Consider the following 14,486-nt stretch of genomic DNA (forward strand, 5'->3'; position numbering starts at 1 on the left):
ATGCAGGACGCTGTCAGCTGGGGGTTAATGTGAGGGAGTGGCAGACAAGTTAATACATGCTGCAACTCACTTTGAGAAACATAGTGTGCACGTGAATAAGTGATCAAAAACCAATATAATATGAAGGCCAATATAAATAGTGCATATACGAATATTAATTTATTCAATAATATCTGAAAGGTGAAGATGTGTATATGTGAATTATGTGTTTTTGTATAACATAAATAAATTTATTATGTACAAAAAATATAAAAGAATATATATTGTGTATAATTGTCCCCAGAGTTCTGCATATGCGGAGAAAAGCAGTCAATACTAAACACACAATAATAAACACAAATGATTACACTCATAATAAGACATAGTTAATATAATAAAAACTAACATTGGTAGGAATGACACAATAACTGGAAATATAAATATTGCTCATTAACCACTCGTAAGTAGTAACTGTCAGACAACATCCCAGACAAAAATGTTAACAACAATTCAAACTAACAGTTGTAAGCAGTAAAGAAAAGGAACTAGTTAACACAAAAGATTCAGCAAAGAAGATTTAGCAAAAAACTTCAGCCAAAAAAGGATTCAGCAAAAAACTTAAGCAAAAAAAAACAAAAAAAACATACGGCAGATGGCACACTGAATATCTTCGCCTATGACATATAGCAGTGTTAAGGGAGCTGCAAGGGAGACATGAATAGTTAATAAATGCAGTCCATTTACACTTGGATTTTTGCGGCTCCGAAACAGTAAGTCTTGATACATCTGAAAAGTAGGATTCGTTTATTCATTTTTAATGTCCAAACCAGTAGGATTCATTTATTGCATACAGATTGTGTTGTACAGTATCTGCACTCTTGCATGCCAAGAACTTCACACGTGTTTCAATATGAGATACAATGTAGAAAGGTCTTGCTTTAAACATTGCCTTTCTTTGTTTAATATGACCTTGTACTTTTCCTCAGAAGTACTGTATTGTGGCAGTATCACAATTTACTCAAAATACTATGTATTAAACAAATTTGTCTCACCCCATTTAAACATGGCACATAAATGCAAGATGAAACCTGCCCGAAGCTATGTTTATTTGACATATTCTTTCATTAAAGGCAGTACAGATAATAGGCTAACTCCCTGAGATATTTCATTATATCGCAGGCAAGTACCCATTCTACGACACCAACAAAAAAAGGCTGGAAGAACTATTTGATACAGCTTAACCCCGTTATAGCGCGGTCCTCTGGGGCCACCCGCGACCACCGCGTTATAAACGGGGTCGCGAAAAAAAATGGCCGCCGAAATTTAAAATCTTTTTTTTTTTGTGGTGTTACCGTGTCCGCCGGAGGGGAAAGCTGAGAACTCTCCCAGCGTTCCCAGACCCGGTGGGGCAGCGGCAACAGCACACAGCACTTACCCGGCATCTGGCAGCTCTTCTCCCTGTCTCTGCTTCCTGCTTCTGCTTCCGTCTTGCGAGAGCAAGCTCCCTTAAAGAGACAGTGTGTCTCTGTGTGTGTGTGTGTGTATTTGACTGTGTGAGACTATGTGTGTGTGTCAGTGTGTCAGTGTGTGTGTGTGCAGTGTGCTGTGTGTGTGCAGTGTGCTGTGAGTGTATACAGTGTGCTGTGAGTGTATGCAGTGTGCTGTGAGTGTGTGCAGTGTGCTGTGAGTCTGTGTAGTGTGCTGTGAGTGTATGCAGTGTGCTGTGAATGTATGCAGTGTGCTGTGAGTGCGTGCTATGAGTGTATGCAGTGTGCTGTGCAGTGTACTGTGTGTGTCAGTGTGTGTGCAGTGTGCTGTGAGTGTGTGTGTGTGCAGTGTGCTGTGAGTGTGTGCAGTGTGCTGTGAGTGTATGCAGTGTGCTGTGAGTGTGTGCAGTGTGCTGAGTGTGTGCAGTGTGCTGTCTGTGTGTGCAGTGTGCTGTAAATGTATGCAGTGTGCTGTGAGTGTGTGCAGTGTGCAGTGTGCTGTTAGTGTATGCAGTGTGCTGTGAATGTATGCAGTGTGCAGAGAGTGTGCAAAAAAAAAAACCTTAAATTATTTTTATTTTTTTTAATTCGGGATCCACGCTCAAACCGCGTTATAAGCGGATCCGCGCTATAACGGGGTTGAGCTGTACAACTTAAGCATTAATGATTGTTTTATTAAAATAGTGCCCCTCGGCATGAGGAGCAGGTACCTGACATTACACACATCATGGATGGATATGTTCGATTATGGCAGCTTTTGAAGGAGAAGGAGATTGAATAGACCTTTCCGAACGAGTCACTTTGATCTGCTCCCATCTGATTAACTTCCACCATCTGAGTACCTGCCTCAGTACCAGTACTAGTACGGACCGACCAACCAAAATAGAGATGAACCTACAGTACATCCCAACTATATTATTGAGTTGAACACCACTTTCATCAACTCATACAACTTCTATAAGGGGTTGCTATCACCCAATTTTCAGCCTCTGCCTTGGATAAGTACTGTAAGGTAAATTTTAGCTTACATAGAACTGTCATTCCCAAATGACCCACATATATGTTCCATAGAACACCCATCCGCCCAAATTCAAAAACACACATACTCATAGACAGGGCTGAGCACAGTGTACTGTAAGCATTTGTTTTTTCTTGATTATTAATAAGTAAAACTCTCACAATTATTTTATAGAATGAAACTTTACAAGTGACAGCCAAAAGAAGAAAATGCTGATTGAAGTCTTTGTTTTTTATCTCTAAGTTCAAATTTACACTAATAAAATGTTCAACTTTTTTTGACTATCTTCTGTTACTTGCACATTATATTCAAGTATAGTCAAAGTGACTCAGTGTAATATATTCTACTTTTTTACTATATTAATCGGAGTAGGCACATAGAGACATATTGATTGCTGACATTAGTGATTTGGGATTCGGCCACAATACTGACACAACTTGCCCAACTAGATTACTGCATAGACAAACACTGCACAGAGTAGAAAAAAAAAGAAAGAACGATACCTGTGCTCCTACCAATTAGGCTAAAGTAAAATAGTATTCTCATGAATAAGGGTTATTTAGTTAAACCCTTTGGCCAAAGCGTTACAAGCCTGCAGCCAACATCAAGGCATTTGTACAATTTTTTTAACACACGGTAAAATCTGATGATGATGTTCCCAACCCATCAGTGCTCGATACTTGTCAGCTGATCCCAAAACTTAAAACAATACATCATTATACTTTTATACTATGGGAGTTTCACTTAAATAAAAACTTAAATAAAATAATAAAACTGTAATATTTTCTACTTATTGAGTAGGCACATAGAGACATTAGAACAATACATTACTGTTTAATTTAAATAAGTTTAAATTAAGAGTTTCAGTTAAATAACATTTCTAAAAATATAAAATAATAAAACTGTAATATAATATAACTGCAATGGGGTGTTTCTTGTGTAATATTTAAATGTATTGAGTGCATTCAAATTAAAATAATTCCAAATAACTTACATTATGCATCAATCATTCGTCTTCTCCTCTACCTAATCTTCCTTAGTTAGGTCTAAGATGGGTGTGATGTAGGCAACCAAAGGAATTCTGCTCAACTCTAATGCATAATTAATTGCATACATTGTTAAAAGCGTGAACGAGGATCTCACTGATCAATTAGCCTTTTGTTAACCAACAGTCAAATATAATGACAATGTTCACAACCCAAAAAGAAAAAAAGGGAGAGCACAGGGTGAGGGATGATTGGATATCAGTAGCGGATGGTGATAACTCCTGACAGGTGTTCGGTAGGGTGTATTATACCCAAATTGATCTCCTGTCTTGAGTGGAATGGGAGGGTGATGGTGTTAAAATCTATTAGAATAAATATGATATCACTTACACTGCCTTGTGCAAGTGCCAGTGCATCAAGGTATATTTTGCCTTCTCCTTCTTTTTTCTCGTGTGGATCTCCTTCTGCTCCTCTTGCGGCCGTCTCTCCTTGGGTTAGGGAAATCTTCCTGGCTATTACTCCGGTCATTTCTTGTACCTTGCAGAGGTTTCCCTCTCACAAAAAGAAACCAATTAAATCAAAGCAGTAGTTAAGCATAAGATGTATACACTTAGGCTGTATTGTCTGGAAGTGGGAAAGACTTAATATAAGCAGACAAAGCCGCAATCACTCACACGGGCTAGTGTGAGTGTAATCCTATAGTGGTATCTTTACTTCTCTGCGGGTGTTGTGGGGTGAAGGGTGATGAGGGATATAATAAAATATAATGATATTCACTCACACGGACTAGTGTGAGTGCACACTTGTAGAGATGTCGTTTCTTCCCTGTAGATTATGTCTGTGCTCTTGTGTCCCCTCTGTAGCTGGATGCTGGGAAGAGATGGGACTCCTCCTCCATGCAGGGATGTAAGCAAAGACTGATGTCTGCACTTGGGCTGTGACAGTAAAATTTTATTTTTGTAAAAACAGAAAAAAAAAAAAAAAACAGCATTTACATCAAAATAAAATGAATTCATATTTATTCTAATAGATTTTAACAGCATCACCCTCCCATTACACTCCAGACAGTAGATCAATTTGGGTATAATACACCTTACCGAACACCTGTCAGGAGTTATCACCATCCGCTACTGATATCTAATCATCCCTCACCCTGTGCTCCCCCTTTTCTTTTTGTTCAATACCATTAAGGGTCCTGGATAGATCCTGTTGGGGTCCGAGCCACAGGAGGGCACCACGAGATTAAGAGGCATTTACCCCAAAAGGTTGTAATATACAGTATACTTTATTTTTTTTTCCACATAAGTTTATTTTTTCCACACTGCACATTGAGATAGCGCCCGGGTATTTTTTTGCTGTAAGGTTCACAACCCATCAGTAGTCGATACTTAGAAGCTGGTACCGAAACTTGTATATGCAAGAGTATTATAATTACATTCCTATAGTCATTCAAAAACATTCAATAACCACCGGTAACACATTATTTATTTGATTTATGTAATTATTCAAAGTTTCGAAAGAGACACGTCCCTTCTCAAGCTCTTTTTGTTTGCTGGCTTCACATACTTTTTCAGATCATATTTCATTGCATGCAACACCAATTCTATGAGGTTCATATCGGGATTGTATTGTATTGTATTGTATGTCTTTATTTGTATCATGCCATTAATGTACATAGCGCTTCACTGTAGTAATACACATGGTAATCATATAAATAACAAATAATATAATATAAATAAACAGGTCATGGGAATAATTGCATCAGACAAATGTAACATTTAGGAAGAGGAGTCCCTGCTCCGAGGTGCTTACAATCTAATTGGTATGTAGGAGGAACGTACAGAGATAGTAGGAGGGCATTTTGTGCTTCTGCAGGGGGCCAAGCTTTATGTATCATGTGTCTAGTACTATCTTTGGTGCTACTCATATGCTTCTTAAAGCAAGTGTGTCTTAAGGTGGGTTTTAAAGGTGGATAGAGAGGGTGTTAGTCGGGTATTGAGGGGAAGGGCATTCAAGAGGTGTGGGGCAGTCAGTGAGAAAGATTTAAGGTGGGGGAGGGCTTTAGAAACAAAGGGGGTAGAGAGAAGACATCCTTGAGCAGAACGCAAGAGTCGGAATGGTGCATAGCAAGAATTTAAGGATGAGATGTAAGGAGGGGCAGAAGAGTGTAAAGCTTTAAAAGTGAGGAGGAGAATTGCATGTGTGATAAGGGATTTGATAGGAAGCCAGGAAAGCGATTTCAGCAAGGGAGACACTGAGACAGATTTACTGTAGGAAAGAGTAGAGTGATTCTGGCAGCAGCGTTTAGGATAGATTATAGGGGAGACAGGTGAGAGGCAGGAAGGCCGGACAGCAGGAGGTTACAGTAGTCGAGACGGGAGAGAATGAGGGCCTGAGTCAGAGTTTTAGCAGTCGAGCAACAGAGTAAAGGGCGAATCTTTGTAATATTGTGGAGGAAAAAGCCACAGGTTTTAGAGACGTTTTGAATGTGAGAGGAGAATGTGAGAGAGGAGTCAAGTGTGACCCCTAGGCAGCGTGCTTGGGCTACTGGGTGAATGATGGTACTTCCAACAGTAATGTGGAAGGAGGTAGTAAGGCCAGGTTTGGGAGGAAGTATGAGGAGCTCTGTTTTGTCATGTTAAGTTTAAGTCAACGGAGGGCTATCCAGGATGATATCGCAGAGAGGCATTCCGAAACTTTAGTCTGTACAGCCGGTGTAAGGTCAGGGGTTGAAAAGTAAATTTGTGTGTCATCAGCATAGAGGTGATATTTAAACCCAAGGGATCTGCAAATATAGAGACAAAAACAGTATGGTTATTGCCAAGAATAAAACAAACACACTCATCAGTACTGCATAATTAATAGCATACTGCTGCTCAAATCAGTTACAGTACTTACTCTGGTGGTGTTCTGACCAAGTTGATTCCAGTGACCTTAATAATGTTAGCAGACGCTAGTGCTGTATTTTGGGTCGTTATCTTAGAAGAACCGGCGACCGGATGTCAAGTAATCTGAAATATATGGTTCTATCTGGGAGATAATGGCCTCCTAGAAGAACACTTTATCCATGATTCCTGGAGAGAAAAAATAAATATAACACTGTTATACCGGTAAAGGGACAGGGTCACGTTCAGATACAGTTAGAATACTACTGATCACAACACTTTAACTGGAACTTACCTTCAAATACAACCATGGGTCCTGGTCCAAGCCTAGAGATTGTCCCCCGCACATATAGCTTGAGTAAATGCTTTGGCCAAGGTTTCAGAGCTAAACAATTTTTTTTCTGGAATGCCATAGTGGAAAATCGTTCTAGGGAGACAGATGTCTCATCAAAAAATATAATATCATAAAACATTTCTCAATGTTCAATCCAGGCAGATGCTTGGTCAACTCTTTTAATCTTGTTACAATCCTTTATCAATGGAAACACTGCAATAATAATTAAAAAATGAGATCAATGCATTATTATACTTTTTAGGATGGGGTTTATTTACATGTATTGAGTGCTCACATTAGTGATTTGGCTACTATAGACAAAGACAACATACCCAGAAACAAAGACATTCCTTTGCAGACAATCCTCCCTCTACGCCCTTTGTTTTTTCTTTAGAATATGTTGCAATACAGCACTTCCCAGAATAAGCCATACAGTAATATTGAATATTTAAACTTTTCTACATAATAAGCATGCTACAGGTTAGGTAAACAGAGACATTAAACTGTATGTACTTTATTTGTACTTTATGTACAGTACAGCACTTTCCCTCACACGTCCAAAGACCTGTATGTCCTTGATCAGCCCCTCACACAGCATCGGGAGCAAAGACGGGACACAATAAAAGGAAAAATGGACCCTTATTTGTGGAGAATGGACCAAATGGAGAGGCACATGTCAGGAATGGCGAGTGACATTGCAGGTCTCTATTCTATTATAGGCACACAGCAGCAGGAGAGAGCAAGACATCTTGAGGAAACCTCTTCCCCCCTTCTCTGCATACAATACAGAGATGTTACTCAACATCCCAGACAGCAATGAGGAAATTGTGGCTACGAACCCCATGATAAAGGGACACACCTGCAGGAAAGTGGCATCCCGGAGAAGTTATCTATGCCTGCTTTCCTATGCACATCTGCGGCATTTCGGAAGCAAGAAGCCCCAGGATTTAGTAGACGTCACCCCGCTTTACGTAATACCAATTGAAACTTTGGAAGGATATGTCAGAGCCAGTGAGTTTTGATCGCTATGCCCAGTGGTACAATTAAGTAAACTTTGACAGCTACAGGGGTAAGATGGCTATTCCCGACAATTTTAGGAGAGCTATTTAACTGAAGAAGCAGTTTAAATACACTGCTGCACAATTCCAGGCTGTGAAAGACACAATGCACTTTTATGGCATCAGGGGACTGTGGGCTTGAGGATCGTGATTGAATCATGACGGAACATGAATTTATAGAATATAATACAGTTTTTAATACAGTAAATTATTTTTAGTCATTATTTATTTAATCCTTGTTTTCCAAATCTTTTTGCAGATTCAGCAGGCTGATCAACATCAACAGCATGTTCCTTTAGGAAACACATCCAGCAATAGTGTAAGGCAATGTAATTCATGAATCTATTTCTTAAAAAGAAATACAAATCTCACAATTATTTTACATTTGATCCTGTAAAAGAGATAGCAAAAAGATGATGTAGGTTGAAAAAGATTGTTTTTGCATTATTTTAGACATTGTTTAATTCTTGTTTTCATCCTTTTTTTGAAGGTTTGGTAGGCTGATAACATCAACCCCTAGCTGTGTCAGAAACACATTGGAGATAATGGATATTATTGATTTTTTATAAAAATGTTTTACCAGGAAGTAATACATTGAGAGTTACCTCTCGTTTTCAAGTATGTCCTGGGCACAGAGTTGATGAGTGTTAATGAGAGTTAATGACAAATATATAGTTACAAATACATAGTTACAATGAGTGAAAAGGGTTATACAGTACGTTATATACAAGACATTGTATGCACAGTTAAAGATAATATATATTATAGGCGTATATAACAGTTACAGACCAGATTAAAATTTGAGAAAGCTTTCGTTTTGAAAGAACTTAGACTGGTGGTGGCTGTGAGAGTCTCCAGTAGACTGTTCCAGGTGTGGGGTGCACGGTAAGCGAAGGAGGAGCGGCCGGATTCTTTGTTGAACATTGGGACCATGAACAGTCTTTTGGAGTAAAATCTCAGATGATAAGTGCTGTATCTGGTAGGGGTGAGGAGCTTGTTCAGATAGGCGAGTAGCTTGTTCAGAAAGTATTTGAAGGCAAGACAGGAGAGATGAACTTTGCGCCTAGACTCAAGTAATGACCAATCAAGTTCTTTGAGCATCTCACAGGGATGTATGTTGTAATTGCACTGGAGGACAAAGCGGCATATTGAGTTGTAGAGGGTATCAAGTTTGCCTAGGTGAGTTTGGGGTGCCGAGCCGTATACTATGTCCCTATAGTCTATAATTGGCATCAGCATCTGCTGTGCAATGCGGTTTCTGACCTGCAGACTTAGGGAGGATTTATTCCTCTAAAATACACCTAGTTTGGCATAGGTTGTGGATGTCAGGGTATCAATGTGCAACCCAAATGTTAAATGGGAGTCAAACCATATGCCCAAATATTTGAAACTAGAAACGGGGACTAGGATAGTATTAGAGTTGGCTCCTTCATTGGAAGCTTTAAAAATGTAGCCTTGGTCCCAAATACCATTGTTACAGTCTTGTCAGTGTTTAGAAACAGTTTGTTTTGGAAAATCCAATTTTCAAGTCTCAAAAAGTCAGATTGAAGTATGTGTCCAAGGTCAGAGAAGTTAGGACTGTGGGCATATAAGATTGTATCATGTGTATTGAGGGTTCCTTACAAGCTGTTGGAAGATCATTAATGAACACTGAGAAGAGTAGGGGCCCCAGAACCGGACGTTGCGGGACACCAAAGGTGATATCCAAGGGGTTGGAGTTGGAGCCTGACATAGACTGGGATCTACCTGATATGTAGGAATGAAACCAGTTTAAAGCATGCTTCCCTATTCCAGAGCACTGGAGTTTGTTTAGCAAGATAACATGAGCAACAGTATCAAAAGCCTTTGCAAAATCTAGGATAATGAAGGTAATGTATGCGCTACATTCCATTGTCAATACCTGTACTGTGCATGCATTCTATACACTTGATACATACAGTTCACGTGCAGAAAATAAATGACACGTATATACGTTCCATACAGGTTCCATAGTACACACACATGCAGTACATGTTCCATGCAGTGTAATTCATCCACCTATTTCTTTTCGACTATTAATAAATAACAGAAAAGAGGAAACACAGAGCGCACCAGAGGTAAGTATACAATATGTATTAAACAAGTTAAAAGAGTAAGCAGAAATTTACAATTCAAGTAAAGTGAGGTCAGTGGGTTAGCAGTTCACAGTTATTTTTGCCGATTAAAAACACTGGAAGTATGGTGCTTATTGACTTTAAGTCCCGCGCTGGGACCACCTGTGTATCATCAATGATTCTGCACTTCCGGATTTCGTCTCCAGAGAGTGATTTCAGACATGCAGGAGCCTGGCGTTAAGCATATGCTAATGAGATATTCAATGGTCAATGGTTTTGCATATAATTACATTTGTAAATATACGTTAAACTCAGGGAGAATAACGTCCATTTCTCATTTAGGTAAGCTGACGTTATTTGCCACGATTAAATGGAGCTTCATGTATCTGACCCACAATGTTCTAGAATCCTCTAATTGATAATATACATACATAAATAATAAAATATATATACATATAATTTAGAAAAATTTAAATATCAATATGAATTTGACACATTGTTGGACTGAAACGCTGGGGCTCTGGCTGTCTTCTATTGACATTAAATACATTTATAGAGTGCCCAGCCTCTTTGTAGTTTCTTAGCACCCTAAATAAAATGTATATATATTTTCTTTATATGGACTGTGTGACGTGAGATTGGAATTTATTTATTTGCGTAAATAAATTAAAAACAAAACGAGTTGGCAAGATGTATTGCCAGACCTCTGCTATAAAGTATTTGTATAAAATAAATTGTCAACCATAAGAGCACCAATTGTAAGTTAATGCAAAAACGGTAGTGAACATTCCAAAAGATTCATATGATCATAATAGAGTAGAATAGTGAAAAATGTAGACAGAAGACAAAACTATAGCATTGTGCACTATAGATCTTACATTGTAAATATTACCAACTTAAATGTAGTGGTACAGACGCAGCGGCCGTTATTCGAACACTTCACGCGGTGTATACCTCGGAATACCCATGTCATGGTGCGGGATTTCTTCCAACCGTACCGCCTTAAGACACGAGTGCAGACAAGTGCAGAAAATGGCATTTTAGTGTTCTGGCTTTTAAACACCTGAAATTGACACAGTAGCACAGTAGCACAGTACTGTACACATTATAATTCATTCATTTAATTGCATTTTATTGCACACAATCCATGAAATTCAAGCAAAGCAACCGCGATAAACACGTGTGCCTGGGGCGTTTGGCTGTGTTAATGCCGCGTGGAGTTCAGCAGCGCACACGAAAACGGCGCCGTGATTTGTTCGAATAACGGCCGCTGCATCTGTACGTACAGTAGTGTATATATACAGCCGACATATAAATTTGTCAAAGTATATTGTTCCAAATTGTGATTTTTAGTTCATCTATTTAAAAACCCCAAACATTTTTACTGACTGTATATACAGTAAATGTTCAATTCAATATAAAGGCTATTTATTGCAAAATATTCTGACAATTTGTTTAGTTTAAAATATTGTTAATTTCAATTATTTCAGATGTAAAGACTACTCAGGTTTCAATACAGCATGATATAAAGTAGAAAGAGCATGAATGAAAACATGAAACTGAATCTCGAACAACCTTATGCCCTATAAATACTCATTGCTGTTCATCCATGATCTGACTGACACTAAATAAAGTTTGCAGTGTGAGTCCTGTTTGACCTAATGAATGTAACATATGTATCAGCACTTGGTTACTATTATTATCACTTGCTCATGTTCCCGTTTTATCTTGCTCTTGGTTAAATGTCACTTGATCATGTGATCGGATTTCAAATGAAAAAGAAACATAGCCTTCCAATTTCTCATAATAGGAAGAGTGTTACATAATCTGAAATGTGCAAAAGAGTTTTAAATAATGCAGACAGATTACAAAAGCCAGTCAATCTACATTTATGTGCCCATGATATCCAGGACAATAATATTCAGACTGAGCAATGGTTCACACTACCAGGATTAAACTACCAACCCAAAAATATTCAGAAAAGGTACAGTATATTACTATAAAAATAATATTCTGGACTCTTTGGTCTCCATTTAATACAGTATGTGGTGAAACTGCTTCCTAGTGCTGACATGGGTTCCCCTGGTGCCCCTTTGTCCCCTTTCCTCCAGGTCCGCTCGCGCCTTCAGCAGCGGAGGCAGAGACAGGTGCGGGCGGCATTGCGGGGGGTGGGGGAGGGGGTGAGCCGGAGCAGCGATCGGGTCGCCAGAGAGCTGCGGAGGTTCTTGGTGGCTTCCAGAGTAGGGCGCAGCCATATTGGAGTTGCACACGCATGCCCAATAGATCGCGCATGCGCAGTATCACCTCCTCAGTCCGGCGGCCATCTGGTTTACTATCGCGCATGCGCGAGATGGTACGCCGAAAGTTAAAACTTCAACCCAGGGGCTGCAGTCAGGTGGCACACAGCAGCCAATAGGGCACAAGGATTCCCTTGTCAGGGAATAGATACATTTTGCGGGCAAAAGACACGCTAGTCAGTCGGAGCTGGGACAAGGAAGGGGTAGGTTGTGTGTGCAGGAGTCTGTGGCTCCTGCACTAGGCCAGAAACCCCCCATTAGGCCCTAGCTAGGCCCTGACTCCCCTCAGCTTGTGGTTGCTGCAGGGACTGGCCCATAGATAGGGACACTGCCCCTGTAGCATTAGTGAGGGACACAGCCAGGACGTAGCTTCATCCTGGCCTCAGGTGCTCTGGAACCAGACACCTGCCACAAGAGACTCTCTCCATGGTGGCGCCATCCATGCGAGACACCACCCAATGCAGAGGCTTCGCGGAGGACCTCGTGGATCCGTGGAACCTATCTTCCTCATCTGCGCGCCCTGGTGTGTACACACCCGGCAGGTACCTTTATTCAGCAAGTGCACCAACTCAACACATTAATGGGGGCAACACTGTCTCAAACATTTGGGTGGTTTGGGTCTTGGGGACACTGGGAAAGTTCGGTATCCAAGAGCACCTCAGCACCTTGGGGACGGTATACCCTACGGGGTGTGGACATGGTGTTGGGAACACAGTGAGGGGTTACAGCTATGAGAGGCCTGGTGGGTAGCTGTAACCCTTATTTATCTCTAATAGTAAACTTGTTCTGTGTACCCGGTGTGTACTCTTTATTATGTATCCTGTAACAGGGTTATTCTACATATACAATCCCGTACAGGTGGAGGCGCTACCGAGCACCGATCCAGGTGCGCCCTAGGTTCCCAGCAGCGAAGGCTCAGGACTTGCACCACACATGCGCTGTAGGTACACATCTCCCAAAGGGGTGGGGGAAAGTGTGTTACACTTGTGTGATGGGATTTACAAACATTACATTGTCTGCGAGGGAGGAAGGGGGTCCTTCCGTCCGCCGCCATCTTAGGTGCCGCGTGGCAGTGGCAGGCTGTCCTGCCCACTGCCTGTCCCCGCGCCTGGGAGGGAGGTGAGTGGAGTGGGAGGGAGGTGAGTGGAGCGGGAGGTGAGTGGAGCGGGAGGGAGTGGAGCGGGAGGGAGTGGAGCGGGAGGGAGGTGAGTGGAGAGGGAGGTGAGTGGAGCGGGAGGGAGGTGGAGGGAGGTGAGTGGAGCAGGAGGGAGGTGGAGGGAGGTGAGTGGAGAGGGAGTGCAGCGGGAGGGAGGTGAGTGGAGAGGGAGGTGAGTGGAGTGGGAGGGAGGTGAGTGGAGCAGGAGGGATTGGAGCGGGAGGGAGGTGAGTGGAGCGGAGGTGAGTGGAGCAGAGAGGAGGCGGGGAGGTGAGTGGAGCACCGGGGAGGGGGGGAGGTGAGTGTGATGGGGGGGGGGGGAGAGGACAGAGAGAGAGCTGTGTGTGTTTTTTTGGACCTTTGGCCCGTCACTCCGCCTCAGGCCAATGAGAGGTGTGGGGGCGGGCCAAGGGGGTGGTGTGAGTGTGTGAGGCCAATGAGAGGTGTGCGGGGGCAGGCGGCCCAAGGGACCAATGAGATTGCCGCTAGGGACAGGGAACACAGTGAAACATACATACATACAATGCTTTCCCCTTGGAACCCCAAAAAACATAAATTCTGGTTGATACACAAAATCGTAATACATACTGCAGTAAATAATAGTATGCAGGTGAATGTCACCAGAAATTGGTAAATGACCTGCTCATGAAAACCCAAGACCGGCCGGTCAAAATGAAAGGGTTAATGAAATGAGGACACTAAATCTATCTATATAGATAGTACCACTAAACAACAGCAGCAAATTGGTAATATGTGTGAGGTAAACACAATACATGAACCATGCTGTATACTGTAGATGCAATAGTCGCCACCAGATGATAAGTAGAAATGTCCTGTAGCAAAAATAGGATGATCGCAGAGTTGTAAAAGTGAGTATCCACTAAAGATACTGAGTCAGGTTGGGGGGTTCCAGGGGAGTACAGACACAGGCGCTTTTTTGTATTTCATTGAATAAATTCTATCATCATTTATTATTGCTAGAGTGCTTTTGGTGGGATTATTTTTTTTCTTTCTGTTATATATTATTTTATCCCGTCATTACGTCTAATATAATTTTCTATCTGACCTTATTTTTTGATTATAGCAATTCAAGTTATCTTTCTAGTTAGTTGCAGGCTTATCTGTGTGTTCTATATATATATATATATATATATATATATATATATACTTCTTAACATAAGGTTTACAAAAAA

This window comes from Ascaphus truei, chromosome 3 (genome assembly GCF_040206685.1).
Source record: "Ascaphus truei isolate aAscTru1 chromosome 3, aAscTru1.hap1, whole genome shotgun sequence".
NCBI lineage: Eukaryota > Metazoa > Chordata > Amphibia > Anura > Ascaphidae > Ascaphus > Ascaphus truei.